Source organism: Oncorhynchus mykiss, chromosome 27, assembly GCF_057628025.1.
Source record: "Oncorhynchus mykiss isolate SJ-2025 chromosome 27, ASM5762802v1, whole genome shotgun sequence".
NCBI lineage: Eukaryota > Metazoa > Chordata > Actinopteri > Salmoniformes > Salmonidae > Oncorhynchus > Oncorhynchus mykiss.
The window spans coordinates 34034528-34045559 of NC_143048.1; the positions used below are offsets into that span (position 1 = coordinate 34034528).

General features: G+C 41.1%; 1 long non-coding RNA gene across 1 annotated transcript; it reads right to left on the minus strand.

Moving 5' to 3' along the window:
- Positions 1 to 11032, minus strand: LOC118944662 (uncharacterized). The gene is made up of 2 exons (XR_005039959.2): positions 10931 to 11032; positions 1 to 1768 (listed from the first exon to the last, which is right to left on the minus strand). It is a non-coding gene; the product is annotated as an uncharacterized LOC118944662 (long non-coding RNA).

The window sequence follows — 11032 nt, forward strand, 5'->3', positions numbered from 1 at the left end:
CAGTTTTCAGTTCTTTATTAACTGAAAAAGAGGAATTGTCAAATGTTATAAGGCACATATTTTCACATCTGCACAGATGTCATATTGAGCGACCTAAAAGTCAAAGTTGTCAATAACTTAAAAAAGGTACAAAGTGTGTAGCGCTGTGATTGTACATTAATATATTATGTTCTCCTGTGTGACATATTCACAATCTGTCTAGTACAAAAACACCACATTCAATCAGGACAAAATCCTGAGTTGCTTTCAACTATTCGAACAGACAGGACCAATTGCTGGCATGTGAAAATGTTCTTTTTTTTGTAATCGCACATTTTTGGATGTATACATTCTACAGACATAGCTTGGACTGCTGGCCTGAAAAACTGTCAAATGCTCTTTGTCATGTAACCTTAATCTTGAAAAACACATTGCTAAACAATGCCAGTAGATTCATTTTGTCACACTTTAATTAAATGCTTCTTCAACCTTTCACCTGAATAAAACATCCCCAGATCAAACTTGGCAAGGTGTGTACCGAAAGTCCTTTGGTAAACAGGAAATTGAAACTAAGACAGCACCAGAGCCAACATGAATCCCACTGTCGTTACAGAATGAGAGTGAGATGTAGCGGATAAAAGTTCTGCCCTTGAGCTAACATGGTTGCCTTAGTTGCCACACATCTTCACCCATCAAAAAGGCACCTATGAAGCCACTCCTGTAATACTTCTCCATTCAATTTGATTGTTTTGCAGCTCAATTCTCTCATGGCAAAATGGCACTTGGCAGGAAGCTTCAATTAAGACAAATGGCAGGTCTCCGAGGACACAAGGAGATAGTGAAGTGTGGGTGAGAGGATTAAATGAGTGACCAGAAAACTTGCCCAGTTAAATAAAGGTTAAATAAAATAAAATGTAAAAAAAACGGCTATATGAGGGATGAGTACATTAAGCTGGGAGGGGGGGGGGATCCTTTGGGTGCAGCAAGTCTCTGGGTAAACTGGGACCCAGTCCATGGAGGCAGGGCTGAGGCATACATCCCCAGTGGGGCCCGGCCATCCTAGAGCAGGACCCGATTCAACCCCTACCCTTCCCCTTGGCCGAGATCTATTAGATAGGAGCAATATGGTGGACGCTGTAGTACTACACTGCTCAGGGCTCTCCGACGCTGTTCCTGGAGAGCTACCGTCCTGTAGGTTCACACCAACGCTGTTCTTGAAGAGATACCTTCCGGTAGTTTTTCGCGCCAACCCTAATCTAGCACACCTGATTCTAATAATTAGCTAGTTGATAGGCTGAATCAGGTTAGTTACAACTAGGGTTGGAGTGAAGACCTACAGCAAGGTAGCTCTCCAGGAACAGGGTTGGAGAACGCTGACACTGCTTATACCTATTAAGACCCGACAGACATGCTAACATCAAGGGGTTAGGGCCAAGGGGAGGTATGTGGAACCTGGCACTACTCTAAGGCCCTGGGCATGGTGGCTACGTAAACAAAGACTACGATGAGCAGCACCACCACAGCCAGCGTGGGTAGAACCACTGTGGCCACCTGCGACCGGGCCTCCTGCATGGCCGCCTTACGCTCCTTCTTGTCCCTGGATGTCTCCTTCTTGGGCTTCCCCTTCAGCTGTCTCATGGTGACGCCCTCCCTGGGCAGGCACACTGCAACACTCCGTAGGGTCAGCCAAGTCTCTCAGACAAGTCCTGCAGATGCAGTGACAGTTACTGCCTCTACAGTTCTGAAGGCGCAGTCATTGGTGGTCCACTTGCTCGACAACACCACGCACCTGTGACCAGGAAGAGAACATACAGTATACAAATCAGGCTACGGCTATGTATTTTCATTAGTTTATTGGTACCTTGGGCTAAGTCTGACTAAGACTTAAGTGAGAGACAAGAGAACCATATTTTACATTACTTAACCATATCTATATTACACAATTAGCCAAATCCAAATGAAGGATCATCCTAAACCACAAGAGTGTGGTCAAAAATGACCAGTTCTAAAATGCTACGAAATGACCATTATAGTTCATCCTCCCCTGGTTTCCCCCCTGCACGTCTAATGGCAACGCTTCCACCGAAGGATCTCTGAAGAAATAGAAATGACAACCGAACGAACACAGGGCAGCAGAACCGCTGCACATTGTTGTTGTTACTTAATATACAAAAAAAAATTAAAAAACACTATCCGCTAACAAGGACATTTTAGCATAGCAAAATGTACATAGTCACTTCAAACTATGTAAATATGGGTTTTGAGTAAGACATCTCTTGGATGCTGAATTCCAGGCTACATAAAATGATGTGGTGTAAATTCTGTCATTGTATACGCAAGGCCTTCATGTCATTTTTAATCTCTCCTGGATGATATACCGTGGATTCTGGTAGACTGGTGCAGGCTGAGGCCCAATCTCAATACTCAGCAGTGTCATAGTGCCTGAAACATTCTTGGCTGTTGCTGCAGACAGGGAGAGTCTGATCCAGTCAGCAGTAGTTCCACACATTCTGACGTATTAGACTACTTCCTTCAGATTGACTGTGTGGAGAGGCTCTCCTACTGTATTCTTTCATATCACAGCAGCGACTGATAGGTAGATGACCCGGGTCATGTTCAATAAGAAGAAAACGTTTTCAAAGTGAATAAAAACTGGGAGGTAGGCTAGTATCTGAATGATTAAACAGGGAGGTAGGCTTCTTACCATCTGCACTTGTCCAACAATAACAACCTAGATTTTCACAGTGTGCCCTATTGAACACAACCCTGGTATTTCCAGAAGGATGTTTAGTCTTTAGCTCATTGTTTGGCATTGAATTGTCCCCTCCCTTGTAGGGATGGCCATTGGTAATCGAGTACTCAAATGGATGTCAAAACTATTATTATTGACTCTAGTGTTCCATTTGTACACGTGCATTCGCAGGGCACAACTAAGCAGAAACCAAGTCAAACATCAAACAGTTCGCCCTAAATTCCCTTGCGTTCCCTCAATACATGCACACAAACTCCCATTAGTCATACAGAAATGCCTATAATTACATATACTACTGATGGGATAAACCAGCTACATTCCTTGCCAAATGACACGTTTTAACACAAATTCCAAATGGAATGGTTGACTGAAGTAGGGAATTAGGTGTTCCAACAACAAGCTGAAATACATTTTCCACTTGGGCTACTTTGCAGTTATCACTAGTTACCACAGACAACGCCAAAATTGGCTATATTGTAAAGATTCATGAAAACAAAAATATGCATTTTGGTCTTATTTTAAGGTTAGGCATAAGGTTAGCAGTGTGGTTAAGGTTTACATTCAGATTTTAATTAGATACATTTTAAAAGTAGGTGGGGTTTATAACTTTGTGGCAACTGACGAACCCACATTTTCTATACATGTGCTTTGCTTTCAATTAGCTAAAAGCTAGCCAGTTAAAGTCTGTGTGTGTACTTCCATTTGCACCACCGTACAGTAAAGCAACGCACGAGTTGAAAATATTGAAGGCATGCGGTTCACAGGACACACCGCAGCCCAGTGCGGCATCCCCAATGTAGCGTTGTGGAATGACTTACACAATAACGCAAAGAGTTAGACTGATCTGGTGGACATGAGACATTGGAATTGGTTAGCCCAGACATAACCCCCTAAACAGACAGATTCCACACTAAAAATACGCAAAACAGTTTGATAAAGACAATCAGCGTATTTATCAGAGTCATAAAGCCTAGGCGGCAGGGTAGCCTAGTGGTTAGAGCATTGGACTAGTAACCGAAAGGTTGTAAGTTCAAACCCCCGAGCTGACAAAGTACACATCTGTCGTTCTGCACCTGAACAGGCAGTTAACCCACTAGGCCGTCATTGAAAATAATAATTTGTTCTTAACTGACTTGCCTAGTTAAATAAAGGTAAAATAAAAATAAACTCACCAAACAGATGTCGTGGTCGTAATTCATCCCCATGCAGTTTTCAATGTGGAATTGTTCATCCATTAGAAAATTCCAAAGAACAGGCAGAATAAACTAAATCAAACATCTGTGTATCTAAATATATATATTTTTTGAGCCCCGTATCAAGAGATCACTGAGAATAACTGTTCTAGACCTGAGATGCGCATCACTTCCCATATATATATAAACACACACACACACACACACACACACACACAACACACACACGCATATAAACACACACAAATAATCATATAAACTATAAAATAGGTGTCTTGACTGTGATAAGGGCTCAGGGAAATAAGAGCATCTTGTCAGCTAATTTAACCTGTTGAGTGTAGGGGGCAGTATTTGATGTTTGGATGAAAAACGTACCCAAATTAAAACTGCCCATTTCTCAGGCCCAGAATCTAGAATATGCATATAATTGTCAGATTAGGATAGAAAACACTCTAAAGTTTCCAAAACTGTCAAAAATATTGTCTGTGAGCATAACAGAACTGATATTGCAGGCGAAAACCTGAGGAAAATCCAACCAGGAAGTGCTGTTTTTCCTGAAACCTCTGTTCCATTGCATGCCTTCCCTCCATTTAAAGGGATATCAACCAGATTCCTTTCTCTATGGCATCCACATGGTGTGAACAGTCTTTTGACATAGTTTCAGGCTTTTATTCTGAAAAATGAGCGAGAAGGATCACATCGCATCAGTGGATGGCTGTGTCCCCCCAGAGTTTTGCATGCGCAACAGCTTGCAGCAGACATTTTCTCTATCTCCTATTGAAAAAGCTACAGTCTGGTTGAAATATTATTGATTATATATTGTAAAAACAACCTGAGGATGGTTATAAAAAACTTTGACATGTTTCTACGAACTTTACGGATACTATTTGGAATTTGTCTGCCCCGTCGTGACCGCTCGAGCCTATGGATTTCTGAACAAAACACGCCAACCAAATGGAGGTATTTTGGATATAAAAATAATCTTTATGGAACAAAAGGAACATTTATTGTGTAACTGGGAGTCTCGTGAGTGCAAACATCCGAAAATCATCAAAGGTAAGCAATTAATTTTATTGCTTTTCTGACTTTCGTGACCAATCTACTTTGCTGCTAGCTGTTTGTAATGTTTTGTCTGCTGAAAGAGATGTCTTAACATAAACTCTTGGATAGCTTTTGCTGTAAAGCTTTTTTGAAATCTGACACACCAGATGGATTAACACAGCTGTGTTTTGCCATATTGCACTTGTGATTTCATGAAAATTAAATATTTTTAGTAATTTAATTTGAATTTGGCGCTCTGCAATGATCCTGCTAACAGGATGGGTGCGCCAAGAATGAACAAGACAAGGCTATGCCATTGCACAGCCATAGACTTCTACAAGCAAGAGCCATTACACACACACAAAAACAGGATTTTAGAAATTGCAAATTCATTATAATATAGATAAAAAACAAATACCTTATTTTACATAAGTATTCAGACCCTTTGCTATGAGCCTCAAAATTGACCTCAGGTGCATCCTGTTTCCATTGATCATACTTGAGCCGTTTCTACAACTTGACTGAAGTCCACCGGTGGTAAATTAAATTAATTGGACATGATTTAGAAAAAAGGCACACACCTGTCTATATAAAGGTCCCAGAGTTGACAGTGCATGTCAGAGCAAAAACCAAGCAATGAGGTCGAAGGAATTGTCCATACAGCTCCGAGACAGGATTGTGTCGAGGCGCAGATGCGGGGAAGGGTACCAAAACATTTTTATGCATCATTGAAGGTCCCGAAGAATACAGTAGCCTCCATCTTTCTTAAATGGAAGAAGTTTCTAACCACCAAGACTCTTCCTAAAGCTGGCCACAAGGCCAAACTAAGCAATCAGGAGAGAAGGGCCTTGGTCAGGAAGGTGACCAAAAACCCAATGGTCACTCTCAAAGAGCTCCTCTGTGTAAATGCGAGAACCTTCCAGAAGGACAACCATCTCTGCAGCACTCCACCAATCAGGCCTTTATGGTAGAGTGTCCAGATGGAAGTCACTGCTCAGTAAAAGGCACATGACAACCCGCTTGGAGTTTGCCAAAAGGCACCTAAATTACTCTCATGAGAAACAAGATTCTCTGGTCTGTTGAAACCAAGATTGAACTCTGGCCTGAATGCCAAGTGTCACATCTGGAGGAAACCAGGCACCTCTCATCACCAATACTATCCTTATGGTGAAGCATGGTGGTGGCAGCATCATGCTGTGGGGATGTTTTTCAGCAGCAGGGACTGGGAGACTAGTCAGGATCAAGGGAAAGATGAACAGAGCAAAGTACAGAGATCCTTGATGAAAACCTGCTCCAGAGCGCTCAGAAACAGACTGGATTGAAGGTTCACAAGGACCCTAAGCACACAGCCAAGACAACACAGGAGTGGCTTTGGGACAAGTCTCTGAAAGTCCTTGAGTGGCCCCGCCAGAGCCTGAACTTGAACCCGATTGAACATCTCTGGAGAGACATGACAATAGCTGTGTAGCGACACTCCCCATCCAACCTGAGAGTATCTGCAGAGAAGAATGAAACTCCCCAAATACAGGTGTGCCAAGCTTGTAGCGTCATACCCAAGAAGACTTGAGGCTGTCAGTTTTTTAAATTTATTTTTTTATACATTTGCAAATATTTTCTAAAACCAGTTTTTGCTGTGTAATTATGGGAGTTGTGTGTAGATTGAGGTAAAAAAAATATTTGTTAATCAATTTCAAAGTAAGGCTGTAACGTAACAAAAAGGTGGAAAAAGTGAAGGGGTCTGAATACTTTCCAAACGCACTAATATAACCAGTTGATATTACTGTTTCATTCATCTTAAAATTGCACTTTTTATTTACTATATAATAGGCAATTTAGCAATTAGGATTCATTATCTGTAATGGTTATGATAACTTAGGCATTGTTGCACACTGTTGGCATATATACTGAACAAAAATATAAAAACGCAACATGTAAAGTGTTGGTCATGAGCTGAAATAAAGGATCCCAGAAATGTTCCATACGCACAAAAAGCTTATTTCTCTCAGATTGTAAACAAATTTGTTTACATCCCTGTTAGTAAGCATTTCTTCTTTGCCAAGATAATCCATCCATTTGACAGGTGTGGCATATTAATATGCTAATTAAACAGCATGATCATTATAGGTGCACCTTGTGTTGGGGGCAATAAAAGGCCACTAAAATGTGCATTTTTGTCACACAACACGATGCCAAAGAGGTCTCATGTTTGAGGGAGCATGCAATTGGCATGCTGGACTGCAGGAATGTCCACCAGAGCTGTTGCCAGAGAACTTAATGTTCATTTCTCTACCATAAGCCGCCTCCGTCATTTTAGAGAATTTGGCGGTGCGTCCAACCGGCCTCACAACCGCAGACCACTTGTAACCATGCCAACCCAGGACCTCCACATCCGGCTTCTTCACCAGCTGATGAAACTGAAGTGTTTCTGTCCGTAATAAAGCCCTTTTGTTGGGGCAAACTAATTCTGATTGGCTGGGCCTGGCTCCCAAGTGGGTGGGCCTATGCCCTCCCAAGCCGCACCCATGTCTGCGCCACTGCCCAGTCATGTGAAATCCATAGATTAGGGAATTTATTTAAAATTGACTGATTCCCTTATACAGTGCCTTGCGAAAGTATTCGGCCCCCTTGAACTTTGCGACCTTTTGCCACATTTCAGGCTTCAAACATAAAGATATAAAACTGTATTTTTTTGTGAAGAATCAACAACAAGTGGGACACAATCATGAAGTGGAACGACATTTATTGGATATTTCAAACTTTTTTAACAAATCAAAAACTGAAAAATTGGGCTTGCAAAATTATTCAGCCCCTTTACTTTCAGTGCAGCAAACTCTCTCCAGAAGTTCAGTGAGGATCTCTGAATGATCCAATGTTGACCTAAATGACTAATGATGATAAATACAATCCACCTGTGTGTAATCAAGTCTCCGTATAAATGCACCTGCACTGTGATAGTCTCAGAGGTCCGTTAAAAGCGCAGAGAGCATCATGAAGAACAAGGAACACACCAGGCAGGTCCGAGATACTGTTGTGAAGAAGTTTAAAGCCGGATTTGGATACAAAAAGATTTCCCAAGCTTTAAACATCCCAAGGAGCACTGTGCAAGCGATAATATTGAAATGGAAGGAGTATCAGACCACTGCAAATCTACCAAGACCTGGCCGTCCCTCTAAACTTTCAGCTCATACAAGAAGAAGACTGATCAGAGATGCAGCCAAGAGGCCAATGATCACTCTGGATGAACTGCAGAGATCTACAGCTGAGGTGGGAGACTCTGTCCATAGGACAACAATCATTTGTATATTGCACAAATCTGGCCTTTATGGAAGAGTGGCAAGAAGAAAGCCATTTCTTAAAGATATCCATAAAAAGGGTTGTTTAAAGTTTGCCACAAACCACCTGGGAGACACACCAAACATGTGGAAGAAGGTGCTCTGGTCAGATGAAACCAAAATTGAACTTTTTGGCAACAATGCAAAACGTTATGTTTGGCGTAAAAGCAACACAGCTGAACACACCATCCCCACTGTCAAACATGGTGGTGGCAGCATCATGGTTTGGGCCTGCTTTTCTTCAGCAGGGACAGGGAAGATGGTTAAAATTGATGGGAAGATGGATGGAGCCAAATACAGGACCATTCTGGAAGAAAACCTGATGGAGTCTGCAAAAGACCTGAGACTGGGATGGAGATTTGTCTTCCAACAAGACAATGATCCAAAACATAAAGCAAAATCTACAATGGAATGGTTCAAAAATAAACATATCCAGGTTAGAATGGCCAAGTCAAAGTCCAGACCTGAATCCAATCGACAATCTGTGGAAAGAACTGAAAACTGCTGTTCACAAATGCTCTCCATCCAACCTCACTGAGCTCGAGCTGTTTTGCAAGGAGGAATGGGAAAAAATGTCAGTCTCTCGATGTGCAAAACTGATAGAGACATACCCCAAGCGACTTACAGCTGTAATCGCAGCAAAAGGTGGCGCTACAAAGTATTAACTTAAGGGGGCTGAATAATTTTGCACGCCCAATTTTTCAGTTTTTGATTTGTTAAAAAAGTTTGAAATATCCAATAAATGTCGTTCCACTTCATGATTGTGTCCCACTTGTTGTTGATTCTTCACAAAAAAATACAATTTTATATCTTTATGTTTGAAGCCTGAAATGTGGCAAAAGGTCGCAAAGTTCAAGGGGGCTGAATACTTTCGCAAGGCACTGTATGAACTGTAACTCAAAATGTTTGCATTTATATTTTTTTGTATAGATAAATGCATCATTTTTTTCTGTGCTGGCCTTCTGTTCTAAAAAATACCATATTTTTTGTTGTTGTTGAGTACTCTGGGAGTACTGAACAGTCAAAATGTCGAACATCCATCCCTCTGTCAGAATATAAATGGGCTGGTGAAAGTTTTTAAAGTGGACAGGCTTTTTTGGCATTATGGACATGCATCAGACCCAGGATTTCATATGGATTGGCCATGCTGTGATGCAAATACATTAGGATATTGTTCTATATTGTGCCAACTGATATTACTGCATTCTTTATCAAATGTAAACAGTGTAAAAAATATTTTAAAAATCAGATAAATAAAGCCTACTGGGCTACAGAACACAATCACCCCAGTCAGATCTTCCCTGAATAATTTTAAACAGCTCTGCCCTTCCTTATCACAGCAGGAGATATATCTCTCTCATATATATGAGTAGCCTGGCTGCTGAAACAACCCCTCCTCTTGGAAAAGGGAAGTTGGATCTTGTATAATGGGTGTCTGGAGGCAAGTCACTAACCAGCCCTGATTTATACAAGTGACCCTAAAAAGCCAGTATGAGTAGTGCTCAGCCTCAAACCTCACATGTTGACACTCAGACTACCAGTTGACACTGCCTCTCATAGAGAATAAAGAGCCTGCATGAGACCGACTGAGAAGTGAGGATTTGAGATGTTGGTTTGAGCAGATCGGTTAATAGACCAGGGTTGTGAGTTTTATTCCTGCACTGAATATTAGCCTGACTGTGGCCCCCCTGGAATGGAAAGGGTTCACTGAGATGATATCCACAGGTCTCAGCCCAAGACCCAGTGGTTTTTCAGTATTAATTCTAATATTCTGTTGATATGATATCTTCCCTATATCAAACCAAACAACTACCTCTCCCCCTACTGTATTTATTTATTTAACTCCTTTGTTTTTCAGTCATAAATGTACTACGTTTTCATAACTGTGACCTTAATTGCCTATCATCTATAAGCTGTTAGTGTCTTAAAGTCCGTTCCACAGGTGCATGTTCATTAATTGTTTATGGTTCATTGAACAAGCATGGGAAACAGTGTTTAAACCCTTACAATGAAGATCTGTGAAGTTATTTGGCTTTTTACGAATTATCTTTTAAAGACAGGGTCCTGAAAAAGGGACGTTTCTTTTTTTGTTGAGTTTAATATGTGAACAGCATGTTGAATCCAATAGCTACAGTTTATGTTCATGCATATGTAACGTTAGTATTAAACTAGTTCGCCTAATCTTCGGTTTTCTCGACGAGAAAGATCCACAGGTAGTCGACAGGACAGCAAGTCGATGATCATGCAACCATATACAAATGTCATTTCACGTAGTTATCTGGTTGATTGATTGTTCAACGAATTTGGGCAGTGTTGCTAAAGCCCAAATCAGTCAAACAGTGCATGAAGCCACGAAGAAGTACGAGCTCAACATGTGACCGACTAACATATGCAATAATGTAAACATTTGGCATCAGGGTATATTTAACTATTTATTAGCCTGATATAGGAACTAGCTACGTTAAGAACTTCAACGTCAAAAACGAAACGTTTGCGAGCTAGCTAATCCCTAATGTTAGCTAGAATTCTGTAGCTAGCCATAACGACACTGACATTGGCACATACTTGCGCCACCTCTACCAGTCGAAAATATAACTACAGTAGCTAACCTAATTAGCGTTACTTTCACTTACCTACTTAATCAACAATATCCACGTTTCAATGTTTTGTTTTCACAGGGGAAACTAAAACAATCCCTCCCTTGAACTTGTATGCTCTTAAGATTTTGCCCGTAT